The sequence below is a fragment of the Natrix helvetica genome (assembly GCF_964273705.1).
Source record: "Natrix helvetica genome assembly, chromosome: 2".
NCBI lineage: Eukaryota > Metazoa > Chordata > Lepidosauria > Squamata > Natricidae > Natrix > Natrix helvetica.
The window spans coordinates 122,950,891-122,967,569 of NC_138552.1; the positions used below are offsets into that span (position 1 = coordinate 122,950,891).

General features: G+C 41.9%; 1 protein-coding gene across 2 annotated transcripts in view; it reads left to right on the forward strand.

The window, feature by feature from the left end:
• Nucleotides 1-16,679, forward strand: part of PTCHD4 (patched domain containing 4) — a gene marked incomplete at its 5' end in the record, with an annotated part of 57,933 nt that overhangs the window by 15,898 nt on the left and 25,356 nt on the right. The gene's annotated exons all lie outside the window — the stretch shown is intronic.

Consider the following 16,679-nt stretch of genomic DNA (forward strand, 5'->3'; position numbering starts at 1 on the left):
AACACAGTGAAATCCAGTAAGTTCAAAGGTTATTCAAAATTTGTTGAATAAAATATAATCAATAATTTTTTGTATTAGCCATTCTTTGGGCAAAATAGGAATCTCTCATTCTTTATTTCATTGAACCATCAAAGATAGTCCTTGACAGCAACCATTCATTTAGTGACTGTTGTATCCATTAAAAAAAAAACCTAATTCTGAAATTTGGATTATTAGAAAAATAATCAAAATACACTTTCTTGTAAATCAGGGGTGTCCAAACTTGGGAACTTTAAGACTTGTGGACTTCAACTCCCAGTCCATGCTATGCTGGCTGGGGAATTCTGGGAGTTGAAGTCCACAAGTCTTAAAGTTCTCAAGTTTGGACACCCCTGTTGTAAATAGTGCATCACAGTTTTCAAACAGATGTAACAGCAAGTGGAACCATTGCATTGTTGATCCCATTTCAGCGCAACTAAAGATGTTCTATATGCACATTAAAAACTGAAGAAGGGCCCAGATGGAAAATTATCCAAAATTTGCTACCAATAGCAGTATGCCAAATGATGTTGTTTAGCTTTGGAAAATTATTACGTTGCTGTTAAAAAAATAAAACATCTTTTAATTTGAAAATTCCTGTAATAATAAGAAATATTACATTACATTTTATAAATTTATTTTGTAGGTATTTATATAGGAATCCTATGCAAGGTATATAGTGTTATAGGAAATACATTCATCTTCAGAATATTAATCTTGCACCAAAAGATAAACTGTAAAGACTAGCAATGATTAAGTCCTAAGGAAGTAAATATTCTTAAATATTCACTATAAGGAACCAATAGTTATTTAATAAATTAATGGAGCTACCTATAGAAGAGAATATTTATAGTTCATGGTTGAACTGTGAGATCCTTGCTGCTTTCTGAGCTTTTTTGTTTTCTTGCAGATCTTTGATTACCAAACTAGATAACACATCAGCACTAGAAAGAATTAGGGTTTGCTATCATTTTATATAATAATGGCTTGCCTTGTCAGTGTTGGTGGGAATGTTCTCGATGGTTCTTGTTGTTAGATACTTGCTCTAATTACAGTGGTTTCCACCAAGGTCCTCTGTTCCGGTGGGAACAGAGGCTTAATCCTATTAGTCGAAGGGTCTGACAGCTCCCTATAAAAGGGCTGCTGTCAGACTCAACCTTCGCTGGATTGTTCTCACTTGTTGTACTTAATAAAGAGCTGTTGTGACTGTTAAGCCTGTGTGTGCCTATCCATTACCCAATCTAACCCTGGCGATGAGGATGGGATTGGAAGGCAACTAGGCGAACCAAAAAGAGCATAGCAATCCAGCAAGTACATCCAGCCCAGAGCTCAGCGTGGCTTCAAGCAGCCATTTTTGAGCAGCAAACTCAAAACGCCCTCTGAACACAAAATGGCCATGCACGCCCCACCGACTCTGTATGACCCAGTCACAGAGCACTGGGACTTGTACATGCTACATGCTTCCTCGAGGCAAACGACCTCATGGGCCTTTCTGAAGGCCGCAAGAAGAACATGCTCCTCGGATACTGTGGCCGGGAAATGTTCGAGATGGTGAATGACTTCTCTGAGCCAATACCGCTGCAATCAGTCGCCTGGTCCGTGCTCCAGCAGACACTTGAGGACCCACTATGCCCTCAAGCCATTCAAGCATGTTCGCTGGCATGAGTTTAACATCAGGAACCAGAAAGATAAATGAGTACGTTGCGGTGCTTCGCAAGGCCGCCACATACTGTGAATTCCGAGACTTGGATGAGCTGATTCTGGACCGCATAATTTGCGGCGTGCGGGACATTAACCTAAAGAGGAGGTTACTTGCCACGTCTGACCTCACTCTACAAATTGCCTTGGACGAAGCAAGGGCATCAGAATCGGTTGCTAAGTCTGCAGAAACCCTGCAGCACCAGGGCGCTTCACAGGATGTGTGGAAGAGCGCACACTTACATAGCAAGGCTGCAGAGGCCGAGAGCTCAGAAGGCGAAGAAGATGACAGTTGCCGCATGCACAGTAGCTGCGTCCAGTTGGTGCGCAAATTCAAACCGCGCTTCTCACCTTGCGCTAGCTGCGGAGGAGACCATGCCAGATCATTTTGCAATCTCCATGACACTATCTGCCAGCGCTGCGAGCGAAAGGGGCACATCACCAAGGTTTGCCGAAGGAAGCTCCCCCTGATGACCTGGCAGCCACGAAGCCGACCTAACCGCCAGCAGAGGCCCGACCAAGGGGCATGGCGGCTACCACCATGGCGCTCAAAGGGCGACAACAGAGTCACCCATCACACCTCAATCAGCCAAGCCTGCACAAGGCGGTCAAAGAAGCTGAAGGTCACAATCCTCATCGAGGGCTCTCCATGCAAGATGGAGATCGACACCGGATCATCACTGACCATCATACCATGGTCTAACCTGAAGCAGGCTATCCCTAGCCTGAAAAAACAACATCTACACACCCCTGACATCCGCCTTCACAATTACCAGGGGAACTGAGTCCCCATCGTGGGCTAAGGCACCTTCTGGGTGAACTTCAACAACTTCATCAGCCAGCTCCCAGTGACGGTGGTCAGCGGAAACCTGCGGAGCCTCCTGGGGCTTGACTGGTTCAAAGCCCTGGGGCTGGAAGTGACCAGTGTCAATGAGAGCACCAACGAACTACTTGCAGACCCTACCCCCGAGACCCTACCCCCGAGTTTTTTGCATTGACTTTTTAGAGACTGGTTCTGTCTCGCTTAGTGACATTGTCCGCCACTCTGCCAGAGACTCCACGATCAAACAGGTTTTGAATTGGGTGTGGAGGGGGTGGCCCAAGGTGCAACCTCAAGTACCATGGTCTAGGGTGCACATCGACTTTGCTGGCCCAGTTCACGGCCAGACATTTCTCGTAGTTGTGGATGCCTACTCGAAATGGTTAGAGGTAGTCCTGATGACCTCCACTACAGCAGAAGCAATCATCAAGGTGCTACAGAGACTTTTCTCCACACACGGCTTGCCCCAATTCACGGCCATGCAATTTGAGACCTTCCTAGCAGCTCAGGGAATCAGGCATGCCCTGGTCATGCCATTCCATCTGGCCTCCTCTCCGGTCAGGCAGAGAGAATGGTGAGATCTGCAAAAGAGGCCCTCTCTAGGATGGGCCTGGGAGATTGGCAAACACGGGTTGACCACTATTTGCTAATTCAACACATCACACCCAGTGCCACTACAGGGAGAAGCCCCTCCAAGCTTCTCATGAGTCGCCAGCTAAGGTCCCACTTAGACTGGTTACACCCCAATTATTCTGCCTCATCACCCCCAGACTCCACAAGCAAGATTCAGACATTTAGCATAGGGGATTCGGTATAGGCCCACAACTATGCCGGGGAACTCTGTGGATTCCTGTCACAGTGATAGGCATCACCGGCCCTCGCTCTTACCTCCTAGAGCTCGAGGACGGTAGGAATTGGAGAAGGCATATTGACCAACTGCGTGGCCGCCTCTCCAACTCCACTCTTAGACAACCAGAGGTAACTCCTACATGAGTTAGCCAAAGCCCTACCCAAATGGAGCAAACACTCACTCCTTCTACAGCCAGCTCAAGCCTGAGGGTACCGGGAAACTTATCTGGTTTTGTTGCAGGCCCGCAGTGAGCTCCGAGTGAACCGGCTCTAGAAGCTCCAGCCTGTGAAAGGTTCCAGGAGCTTCCACCAAGCAGAGCTGTGGAGCAAACAGGTCTGTCCGACCTGTCCAAGGAAACCCCTCCTACTGAACTGCGCAGGTCAGGCAGAGCTACCCAAAAGCCCACCTACCTGCGTGACTACGTAACTAGTAGGATTGTTCCATCCAAGAGGGGAGGGGTGTTAGATACTTGCTCTAACTACATTGGTTTCCACCAAGGTTCTCTGTTCCGGTGGGAACAGAGGTTTAATCCTATTGGTTGAAGGGCTGCTGTCAGACTCAACCTTCGCTGGATTGTTCTCATTTGTTGTACTTAATAAAGAGCTGTTGTGACTGTTAAGCCTGTGTGTGCCTGTCCATTACCCAGTCTAACACTTGTTTACTGTCTGTCTGAATTGGAAGCTCCTTTATTGGAGCATTGTTTACTGCTTGATTGTTGGTCTAATGTTGGTATTAATGTCTGCTCATCTGGGCAATAATTGTTGGTGAGAAGGTCTTTTGGTTCTTTTGGTTCTTTCACAGCTTTTGAATGGTATGTAGATGTTGTTCATCTCTATGTGCCTTTTGATGGCTGATTTGTCTGAATGCCAGGCTTTCAGGAATTCTCTAGCATTTTTTTGGACTTGGCTTGGTCTAGGATACTCACTATTTCCCAGTTGAAATTATAGTTAAGTCTGTCCATGCATTTGAAATTAAGGATTTTTCATTGTGTCTTCTGACCGCTAGTTTTTTTTAAAAAAAAATTGACAGAAATTCAAAGTTGGACCAGTTATTTAAAAATTAACCAAATCACTATTTAAGTTAATTAACAATTAACCAAGGTAACAGTTTTCCTCCTGGAGTTATGGGTTCTCCATTGCTGGAAGTTTTCAAGAGATGATTGGACAACTATTTGTCCAGGAAGTTATAAGGTCACCTGCCATAGGTAGGGGGTTGGACTGGAATACCTCCCTTCCAGCCCTATGATTCTGTTTCTATTTTTAACCGAATATCCTGTCATTTTCCCAAACACATTTATAAATGCATCAAAGTTGGAATTGAGACATGGACATGGAGTGTAGACATAAATAATAATAGCAACATATAATATCAGTACACTTAATGAATTATTATAGATGTAGACCATGAATATTATAAGCTACAGCAGCACAAACTACTAAAAACCAAAGAGAAAGTCTGCATCCTAGCTTAGTGCCTTAGTGGAAAAGAGGGATGAAAAGCTACCACTACCTTTCCCTTTGCATACAGGAATTGCATTAAGTGTAACTGTTTCTTTGAGCCTCACCTTATGAGCTTTCAGATGAAATAGATGTTTTACTACACATTATGATTTGGCCCTTGAAACCTAGTTCCTTGGGAACATTGCTCTTGATAAATGGACTTTTTGAATTTGTCCACACTTACTATGGAAGGTATTGTATGTAGAGGCACCAGATATGTGGGCGAAACTCTTGAGGACCCCTAAGTGGAAATTGGAAATTAGGTTAATATATACTTCTTTGTTATAATCTAGTGATTGTCCAGATTTTTGAAGTCAAGAACTGGTATATATATGTATGTATGAAGAAAGAAGAAAAAACACCTTTTCCACACTCTCCCCTGGCCTTCCACCCAAAAAAGATTGGGGACCCTGCTTTAGTCTATAGAAACACAATATTTGTCATTCTGAGGACTCTGCTAAGGCAGGGCAAAATCTAAATTTGATTACATTTTATTTTCATGCTGTTTGAATATAAACTAATTATACTTCATATGACTATGTGCTATTTGTATGTACCGTATGTATTTTTGTAATTCCTGCTGCTTTAATGGGGTTTTTTAAGAATTCCAAGAGTGACATCCAAGACCTTTGGGTTTTCTTGTGATCCTGGGATTCAGACTACATATCACTTATTCAGCAAGCCCATTTGAATTTGGACTGTAATGGTTCAATGCTCTTCAAGATCTAGTGAAACAGAGGCAGTACACTATTATCATCTCCAAAATATGAAGAGAGAGTTTTTAAATCCAATCTTATTGTCATGCAGAGAATATATAACCCACTATAACCAATGCATTATATAGTAATCAAGGCTGTTAAAGTGGGTAATATCATTGCAATTGATGATATATTGTAACTCCTACCTGATAATTCTGTCTCAAGGACTTATAAATTTCCAGGGGGGAAAAACAATAAAAATACAAGGGTAAATCTAATTAAGCTGTCACATTTATCACTTTCTCACAACTAAAGTCAACTGAATGCAGACATCACTATGTTCTGCTTATTTTTTTATAATAGAATAGAATAACTAGAAAATTGGAAGGGACCTTAGAGGTCTTCTACTCCAACACTTTGCTCAGCAGGAAACTCTGTACCATTTCAGACAAATGGTTGTCCAAACTCTTCTTAAAAACTTCCAGTGTTGAAGCATTCACAACTTCTGGAGGCAAGATGTTCTACTTATTAATTGTTCTGTCAGGAAATTTCTCCTTAATTCTAGGTTGCTTCTCTCCTTGATTAGTTTCCATCCATTGCTTCTTGTGCTGCCCTCAGGTGCTTTGGAGAATAGCTTGACTCCCTTTTCTTTGTGGCAACCCCTGAGATATTGGAACACTGCTATCATGTATCACCTAGTCCTTCTTTTAATTAAACTAGACATACCCAATTCCAGCAACCGTTCTTCATATGTTTTAGTATCCAGTCCCATAAATCATCTTTGTTGCTCTTCTCTGCACTCTTTCTAGAGTCTTTTTTACATTGTGGTGATGAAGACTGGATGCAACATTCCAAGTGTGGCCTTACCAAGGCATTATAGAGTGGTATTAACACTTCACGGGATCTTGATTCTATCTCTCTGCTTATATAGCCTAGGACTTCGTTGGCTTTTTTTCACAGTTGTAGCCCACTGCCGCCTCATATTTAAATGATTGCCCACTAGGACTCTAAGATCCAAGATCCCTCTCACTTTTACTATTGAGCCAGGTACGACCTATACTATATCTGTGCATTTGGTTTTCTTGTCTAAATGCAGAACCTTACTTTTTTCCCCATTTTATTATGCAGTTATACTTTTGAACCTCTTAAATTTTAAATCTAATTGAAAATAATTAGTCAGGACTTTACTTCAGACCAATGTGTCTTACATAACCCTAGTATTTCTGTCTCTGCTTTAAACTTAGGAATCCTTTTCACAAGATCATGTCCTGAATACACATCCACCATCTAGCATTGTCTGTAGGAGCTGTGAGGGGATCTGACACATTATAATCTTTCTGAGACATTTAATTTTTCCTTTTGTTCCTTTGAGTCATTCTTGACTCCTGATGACTGCCCAGACAGGTCCCAGTAGTTTTCTTGGAAATGGTTTGCCCTTGCCTCCTCCTCAGAGCTGAAAAAAAGTGATGGCCAGAAGGTCACCCAAATGACTTCATGCCTAAAGTGGGACTAGAACTCACAGTCTCCTGGTTTCTAGCCTAGTACCTCAACCACTATATCAACCACTCACCCAAACCAAATAATTATTCCTATTTATTGCTTAATATATCTGAGATTTATTATGGGACTTTCTACATGGCACATGCGTTCGTGATAGGATGTCTGTCTGTTCATGCTGAGTTTTTCACTCAGAGGCTAAGAGAAAGCCTTCGTGTCTTCCCTTTTAAGGCAGCTCCAGATAGTGCAACTGTTGTAGAAGGCACTCCAGCATGTAAAGGGTTCCTATTACTAAGCAGCTATGGGCATACATGGGGAAACCCTGGTTATGGTTCTGCTCCTGTCACAACAGAAGTGAGCTTTCTGACTTTCTACTTGGAGACAAGAGAGCATTTGAAAGCTGTGGAGGACAATTCAGGTACAGTTGGGGGGGGGGGAGGGGCAGGAGGGAAAGAAAGCACTGACTACACTGCAGTTTGTTCTTTTATCTGAGCTGAGCTGGAACAGCTTACCAAGCAATAGCCAGGAGAAAAAGAACATTTTTCTTAGCAAACTCTAATTTCGGTTCCAGTTGTCTCAACTGCTGCTGGAAAGGAAAACTTGGCTCACTTTTTTTCTGAAGAGAGTAAGCAAAACAAAATACAATTGAAATTCCTCCTCTTGAAATGGGCTGTGAACTACTATACTCTAGTGTGTGATACAATGACATCATTAAACACTCAATTGAACACCTGTTTCGATTTAATCCGAGCCTGTTAATTGGCTATGAAGATCCATGAGATTTTGAATGTCCTTACGAGTAGCACCTTAATGTTTTTCTAGATGCCCTTCTTTTCTGTAGGGATTGTTGTTTGATGCTCCTGAAGCTCATACTTTCATGGCCCGCTTGACTCTTTGCAATATTATTAATCAGAAGTTATGATTGGCTTAGGTCCTAGGATATAGTGGGAAAATACAAATGAGTCTTTTGTGGCTAACAAGATGTTATGAGATTGTAACTTCAATTGTCCCTCACCTTATAGTCCAGGGGTGATGGGGGTTGGAGGGGATGCAGAAAAAAATATGATTCCAGAAGCAACATTACTAGCAAACACTTTGTCTAATTAATTCAGAAATGGCTTTCCAGATGCCTGTGGTTCTGTTGCAACCCAGAACAAGTAAACTCTAGGAGACTGCAAGAGACGTCCTTCTGGAACAAACAGGCTAGCAGAGTCTGGGATCCTAAGTCTGTCTCATCCCAGGAAAGTCTTCCTCAGATCAACATAAGGTTGTTTTCCTCCCCTCACTCTCATTTTTTAAAGCTTGCTTTAGAATTAAACAGGAAATGAGGAATCTGTCATTTCTTTCCTACATTCTGAAACAGCACATGAAAAGAAAAAGCTAATTTCTTCCACTTCTTTCTCTTTCGTCTTTCCCCCTTGCTACTTGCAACCTTACTTATCCTTTTCCATCTCTGTTTCTTCTGCTTATTTATTTTATTTCTTAGATTTTTAGACCGCCCCCTCTCCCAACAAGGGACTCGGGGCGGTGTACAGTCAATGCAAATAAAATACAGTCATAACAATAAAATACATTTAAAATACATTTGGAGGGGGAGATAGACTGTACAAGAAATAAATATATTCTAAAACCCTAAAAACATCCCAATTAAAACCCCAAACCCAATTAAAATAAATCCCCGGGAGGTAAAACTAAGAAAGTGCCAGGCCAGCTGATTGAAATAGGTGAGTCTTTAACTTTTGACGGAAGGAACGGAGGTCGGTGGTAGTTCGAATGTCAGGGGGGAGGTCATTCCAGAGGGTTGGGCCCATCACAGAGAAGGACCTACTCCTAGATGTCGCCCGCTGGCATTGTCTAGCGGACGGCACCAGGAGGAGCCCCTCCCTGTGTGAGCGGATAGGTCGCAGGGACGTGTGTGGTAGGATGCGATCCTGCAGATAACTAGGTCCTATGCCATGGAGCGCTTTAAAGATGGTGATCAATACCTTGAAACGCACCCGAAAGGCCACAGGTAGCCAGTGCAGCTCGCGCAGGAGAGGTGTTACGTGGGAGTAACGTGTACTCCCCATAATAACCCGCGCGGCTGCGTTCTGAACTAGCTGCAGTCTCCGGATGCGTCCCAAGGGAAGCCCCATGTAGAGGGCATTGCAGTAGTCCAGGCGAGACATCACCAGTGCATGAGTGACCGTGCGCAGGGCACTCCGGTCCAGTAGGGGGCGCAATTGGCGCACCAGGCGAACCTGGTGGAACGCCCCCCTTGCCACGGCTGCCACATGGTCCTCCATTGACAGCCGGGCATCAAGGAGGACGCCCAAATTGCGCGCCCGCTCCACGGGGGACAGTTGTTCGCCCCCTATGGCCAGCGATGGAGTCAGCTGGCTGAACCGAGGTGCCGGTACCCACAGCCACTCGGTCTTGGAGGGGTTGAGTTTGAGTCTGTTGTCCCCCATCCAGACCCCGACGGCTTCCAAACACCGGGACATCACTTCGACAGCCTCGTTGGGGTGGTTTGGGGTTGAAATGTACAGCTGAGTATCATCAGCGTACAGGTGGTACTCAACCCCAAAACCACGGATGATCTCACCCAGCGGCTTCACATATGCGTTGAACAGGAGAGGCGAGAGGACCGACCCCTGTGGCACCCCACAAGTGAGTGGCCTCAGGGACGACCTCTGTCCCCCTGTCAACACACATTGTTTCCGGTCGGAGAGGTAGGAGCCGAACCACCGCAAAACGGTGCCTCCGACTCCCATCCTCTCCAACTGGCGCAATAGGATACCATGGTCGATGGTATCAAAAGCCGCCGAGAGGTCTAATAGGACCAGGATAGAGGAACAACCCCTATCTCTGGCCCTCCAGAGATCATCAACCAACGCGACCAAGGCTGTCTCAGTGCTGTGTCCGGGTCGGAAGCCGGACTGGCGTGGGTCTAGATAGTCGGATTCGTCCAGGTGTCGTGGAAATTGCTGCGCCACCACATTCTCAACAACCTTCGCCAAGAAGGGGAGGTTGGAGACTGGACGATAATTAGCTAGTTCCATTGGGTCGAGCGAAGGTCTCTTGAGCAAGGGTCTCACCACCGCCTCTTTCAAGGCGGTTGGTAAGTATCCCTCACCCAGTGAGGCGTTCACCAGGCCCAGGAGCCAGCCTCGTGTCACCTCCCAGGCTGCCAGTACCAGCCAGGAGGGGCACGGGTCCATTAAACATGTGGTGGGTCGCAGCCGTCCACGCAACCTGTCCAAATCCTCGGGGGCAACAGAGTCAAACTCCTCCCAGAATGGTCTCTCAAGACTCGCTGTTGGCGGCTCGTCTGGTCCACTGACGGAGGTCCACCTTGCTTGCGGGATAAGCTCCAGTAGTTAACCATTAATTTGCTATTTTGTCAGCTTTCCTCTTAAAAAGAAACACTACTGATCTCCTAATAACTTACCAAAGGACTCTCTCGTCTTCTGTCAAATTATTCACATCATGCTTCTTAAATATGGTAAACATGTTAATTTCTAGGCCAGTCTCCTGAACCATCTGTATCCTCTGCCATCTAATAGCTATAGAACTGTGATGGAAAGTTCCTTTAACTCATCTTGTCTATGTTTACACACACACACACACACACACACACACACACACACACACACCAATCTTTGTATTCTGGAAGGGGTTATTCTGTAACTCAAAGAAATACTTTATTGACAGGAAGAAATATATGTAAGCTTAAGCAAGTCCAGGTAAAAAAATTTTCCTGAGCTGCAGGAATATATTACAAAAGTGATTGCATTTGATGTAGTAGCTATCTATTTGCATTCAGCCTTTTTTCCCTGTGGCCTTCTATATATTACTGACTTGTAATTCACCCAAAGCCTTCTGTTTTGGGCAGAATAGAGAAACTGTAAATAAATACATAGCATATGAGTTTCAGCTTGCATATTTTTTTTTCTTTCCAAGGTCATTCAGGGGCTAGGATATGCCTGAAAAGTGTTTTATATATACATATACACAGGGAATAAATACCATAAGTAGGCATTTTTGTTGCTACTTTGGAGGGATTTGAATATGGAATAAAACTCACCGTTGATTCCAGTTTAAGAAGAGAGTAGAAGTGAGATAGGGTGTGTTATGAGATTTTTTCCTAGTAAATATTTCCTAGTAAAAATTCTAAAAGTTACATTGTCTCTCTGTTGGTGGGGTGATCCCATAGCTTATTAGAATTTTTCTGGATTCTATTTTAAAATAAACATATGTTTAGCAGTTGCTTTATGTAGAGGAAATACTGGGAATACAGTGCTATGCTTTGCCAAGTCTAAAGATTTCACTCAGCAAATTGGTCCATTACAAATGTTATATGTGTCTGGGCAAGCATTTTGTTCAAGGGATATGATCAACAGCAAGAACTTTGCAGCACTATTACCATAATCACAATTGCTCTGCAATTCATTATTTCTATAGCTCCAAAACAAAGATGTACAAAATATAACCCCACTCAGTTTTTTAGGATTACGGATCCTTTTAAACAAGAGCTTTTTGAGGTTTTGTCTGTGTGTGTGTGTGTGAGAGAGAGGGGGGGATTATAGCTGCTGTTTTCTGCTTTACTGGATTATTAAAAGTTTATACCTGGCAGTTCTAGCTCCCCACAAGCAAGGATATTTGCATCATTCTTGTACCATATTTGGGATTATTATCATTGAGCAAAAATGTTTGAAATAATATTAAATCAATTTTAACAAGAACCCTAAGTAAATACAGAAGGAGAGAGAGACTAAAATTGTAACAGTTTATGAGTAAGGAACATCACGATGCATGCCTGCTTCCCACCTCCCCCACCCTCCCATCATCATCAGGTCCCTATTCTCAGCTGGGCCACCAAGCCAACTGGTGCCCTCAAGCTCCATCAGAAGTACCACAGTGACTTCAGGAATAGAAAACATCCTGCAGTCCAGATTATTGAGTTTTCTGTGCCAGCACAGGTGGCTGCCAGGAAGCAAATTAGTAATCTATAAATCAACCACAGGTCAGAGGTAAAAGCATGCTCAGGCTCTATCACAGCTGGATGGAAAGAAATAGCCTTTGAAAAGGTCCTTCTGCAGGACCTTTTCTTTGAAGGTAGACCACAGTCATCCATCCAACAGGCCAGCAGGGATCCAGATTAGTAAACTATCAATCAGGCAACATATTCAAGGGAGAAACAAATGATGAGGCCAGAGGAAATCTAAAGTCCAACACACAATCTTGTAGAATATTCACCAGCCGCTTTTTTTTAGAACTGTTCAAAGAGAAATAATGCAATAAACAAGTATATAAGTGCATTGCTGAGATCCATCAAATTGGAACTGTAGAGTCTGCTGTCCCATTAGCACTTATATGCCTTTTGGGTGGCCTCTCAGATCTGGGAAGTTTACCGCTCTGGTCTTCATTAAATGCGTCTGCTTAGTTCCTGAATTTCTGAGTTACTGTAAGGAGTTGAGGGGGGGGGGGGGGAGAGCTTGTGAATCTGTTAGCTTTGGCCAAGTCAGAGTGAAATCACTGGCTCCAGTAGTGCTGAAATCTCCAGCCATAAGACTATGGCCACTTGATGCCACTAGCTCCATTTCCTTTCTGTCCTTTTCATCTAAAATCATGTTACCTGGCAGGATCATAATAGTGAAGCAACAACAACTCATGCTTCTAGCCTCTCTCAACCCAAACACCTTGTATTTTTTCAAGAGTTTTGAAGAAGACGTCAGGAGAACATAAGTTGGTTCCTTTCTCCTTGGAAGTGAGCATATCAGTAGCTCCACTATGACTTAATTGTGGGCCAAATATATTGCAACTTCTCTTACAAACACTTCAAGAGATGAGGAGGCATATATTCAGACTGGCTTCCAATAAGAAAGAAGTGCTAAGCATTTTCAGATGCTAAAGCATACTCCGTTTTTTCAGAAGCAAACACAAGACAAAGCAGGTTCAATATAGTTGAGACACCCTAGATTTTCTTCCAGTATTGCATCCCCAACTCACCACATGGCACTAAAACATCTAAAGCTTCCATTTGTGCATCTTCATCGGCTTCATGAAGATGTGATAGGCAGCTCTTCCTTGCCTGAAGGCTGCCTCTCCTTTCCGCCTGTGAATTTCCAAGTTCATTCTCATGTGTCTTGACTTAGTGGCACATTTAGAAATTAATTTCAAACAAATATCACCCTTTAAAGTGATTAACAGGTATTATTAGTGGCATCATGAATTGTTCCTTCTTGTTTCATTACTGAATGCAGTATAACCCTTCCTGGATTATTTTAGAATTGACGTGAGATTATATAATGATACAATTGTTATTTGTTATCAATTTACAGCTAAATGATCAGTGGGTTATTAGCTGTTATGAAAATATCCAGTCAGCAGTTGTGTGAAACAAACTCAGGCAAGCAAGCTAGCTGGTTTACTGATAGACATGTGATTTACAATCTATATTTTTTGCATTTCTTGGATACTCAGCATCTCCTAGGAGTGGAGTGGAGGGTAGTCCTCACTATGTAGTATTAGCATATTATATTAGTGTTTGGAAAGGATAGATTGGATGAGAGGATAGTGAACAGAATGGGTGTATATTGTCTATCTAAAACTTCACCTTCCTAGCCAAAATGGCGTTTCTCCCCCCGTTTTTGCTGCCGTTGCAAATGAACTGTTGTCTTTGAAAAATCTCCTGGGTCGGAATTATAAAAGCCTTGTGAACCCTAGAGGAATCTCTTTATACAATCTTCCTTGGATTGGGGAAAATTGACTACAACTATAGGGGAGCTGTATTGAAGACTGATATCCCACGCTGGATTTTGTGTGCCTTTAGACCCCGCCCGACAGCGCGCTCCTGTAGATGCCATCTTTTCTGTCCAGACTTATAAACTTTCTCTGAACTTCACAATGCCTGCGAAAAGGGCTCCTATTCCTAAACCAGCATCGGCTCCATCTTCTTCTGTTTCAAGTCCTGTTCCACAACAAACACAGCTATCTTCCTTTTTACAACCAAGGGCCCCCGAGGGGGAACAGCAATCTCAAGAAATGTTCCAACAAATGTTCCAGTCAATCTTAAAGGGACAGGACGAAATAAAAAACAGCTGGCTGACTTAAGGGAAGAACTCAGAGAGAATAAACAACAGACTTTACAAAATAGCCAGAAAATAGAGGCTCTGGAGGAGGGGGCTGTGGGGGTGGGAGAAGAAATGAAGGCTTTACCAAAAAAAAAATGTTGGAATTGAGAATTATATGGAAAAAATGGAATTTGAAAGAATGTCTCTTTTTCTTAGATTTCAAAACATACCTGAAATGGAGGGTGAAGACTTAAGGGAGATTATGATAACAATGCTAGCCAATTATATTAAAAGAGATAAGCAACAGCTAGGGTGGGATATGGATTTGATATACAGAATCAATTCAGCATATGCTAGAACACACAATGTTCCAAGGGAAGTTCATGTTAAATTTTTTAGAAAGACTACAAGAGATGAGATTCTAGGAGTTCAAAGGGGGGAACCTTTAAGATATAAGGACAAAGAAATAACCATTCTGAAACAGATACCAAAAAGAATAAGAGATAAGAGGAAGAAACTCTTCTTTTTAACTAAAAAATTATATGAAAATTTTTTTCATATAGGTGGCTAATTCCAGAAGGCTTGTTGATTTTCTGGGAGGGGGGTAGAGTGAGAATTAATACAGTAATGGAGGTAGAAGCCTTCATGGAAAAACATAAGAACCTCCTAGATGAAACAAGAGACACTGCACAAGACAGGAAGGGGGAAGGAGCCATGGCTCAGCCAACAGACAGGGGAGAAGAGACAGCAATGAGATTTAGCTCACAGAAATGATTTAAAAACACATTGCAATTGTTAATATAATGAAATGGTTAGAAGTGATATAAAGTATGGTTGAAGATGTCAAAGAATTTTAAGTTAAACTGCTAATATGTATGTAATAATGATATTTTGATATATATAAAATAAGAGAGAGATGTAAGACTCCGGGGAGGTACCAGCTTCCGTATGATGTAGCTGTCAAAAATTTTCTCCACATTTATGTATCCTTTTCCCCAAAATATTTGAAAAAAACCAATAAAACTTTTTTATAATAAAATAAAACTTCACCTTCCTATCATAGTAGAAAGGATCACGTCCAACACAAGTATGAGTCATACATTGACCAATCCAAAGGAACCGGAAGTGAATCCGAAAAGGAATTTATATGTTCCTTCCTATAAATACCATGTAATTGTGCAGGAAGAAATAGTTGACTAACTTTTCAGGCATAGGTTTTCTACTTAAATATGAGGCCAAGTTTATGTTTTTCAAAAAATATCTGAGATCAATGGCTAATAATTGCAATACTTTATTTGGCAATATGTTCATGGATTTCTCTGTGTGGACAACTATATGTATGAAAGTTTTGTGAGGAGCAGTTGCCTCTCCCTTTCAACTTTTCTGTTGCCTGCCTTGAAGGGCTGACAACTTCCCTATCCAAACACATATGGCAGGAGAGTCAAATGACACAGTTTCAGGCCTTGTAGAGTCACAGATGTTAATAGTACTTGTCTATTGTTATGAACACTATGGTAGGACAGATAAAGCATAATTTACCTCAGCAAAGTAGTTCTCAAAGAAGGGTGTTGCATTGTTTTGTATTCTTAAAAAGTCCACAAATCAACAATATGCATCACTTCTCTGTGAGTTTATTGGAAAAACAGTTTAATTAGTTTGGTTTTAAAAAGATATGAATTCCTTAAATTAGGACATTTCACTATTCTGATTTAAAACCGGTGGTTTTGCCAACAGCAAGTGTAATGTTTTGTATCTGTTTGTCATAGTGAAATTCCACATTACAATTGCTTTCCAAATCTGACAATAAGAGCTCTGATTTAGCAAGATTTATTTAACTTATTTAACTTTGACCAAGGACAATTACAAGAAGGAGATTTGGTGTGGCAACTTCATCTTAATAGAGAAGCCTATGCACACACTTGGAATGAAACCACTATCTATTCTACACAAGTATGCCCCATTGAATTCCATATGACTTCCTTCCAAATAACTGCATATAGGACTGAAGCTTTGTTTCGAGATCTATATGTAAATCATGGGATTATTAGGGTTACAAAAAGAATTATTTAACTGTATTACCATTCAGATCAAGACATAATCAACCTAATGAACTTCAGCATAGAACAATTGGTGGTAATCATTACAGATCAATTTATTTATTAAATTTATATGCCACCGATCTCTCTGGTGAGGTGAGAAATATGTAATTTGGGGATAATTCTCTCTGTTACTATTTCAAATGGTTATTGATGAATTGATAGTAATTGGTCATGGGCTCTGTCCATAATTTCTGTTAGAGAAATAACTATTGTGAATCCTCATGTGTATCAGTTTGCAGTATTGCACTTTTCTTTAAACCTGTTTGTTTTTATGGAATTAAGATTAATGTCATTGGAAAACAAAAGAAATGTATTCTCATTCACTGTTTGGATGTGAAATAATCCAAAATATAAATGGAAGTAAAAACAAGTTTGAATCCTTTCATTTCTGCTGTTCATTTGTTTGTCAGGCTGGTCTATTTCCCTCCTTCTCATTGATATAATA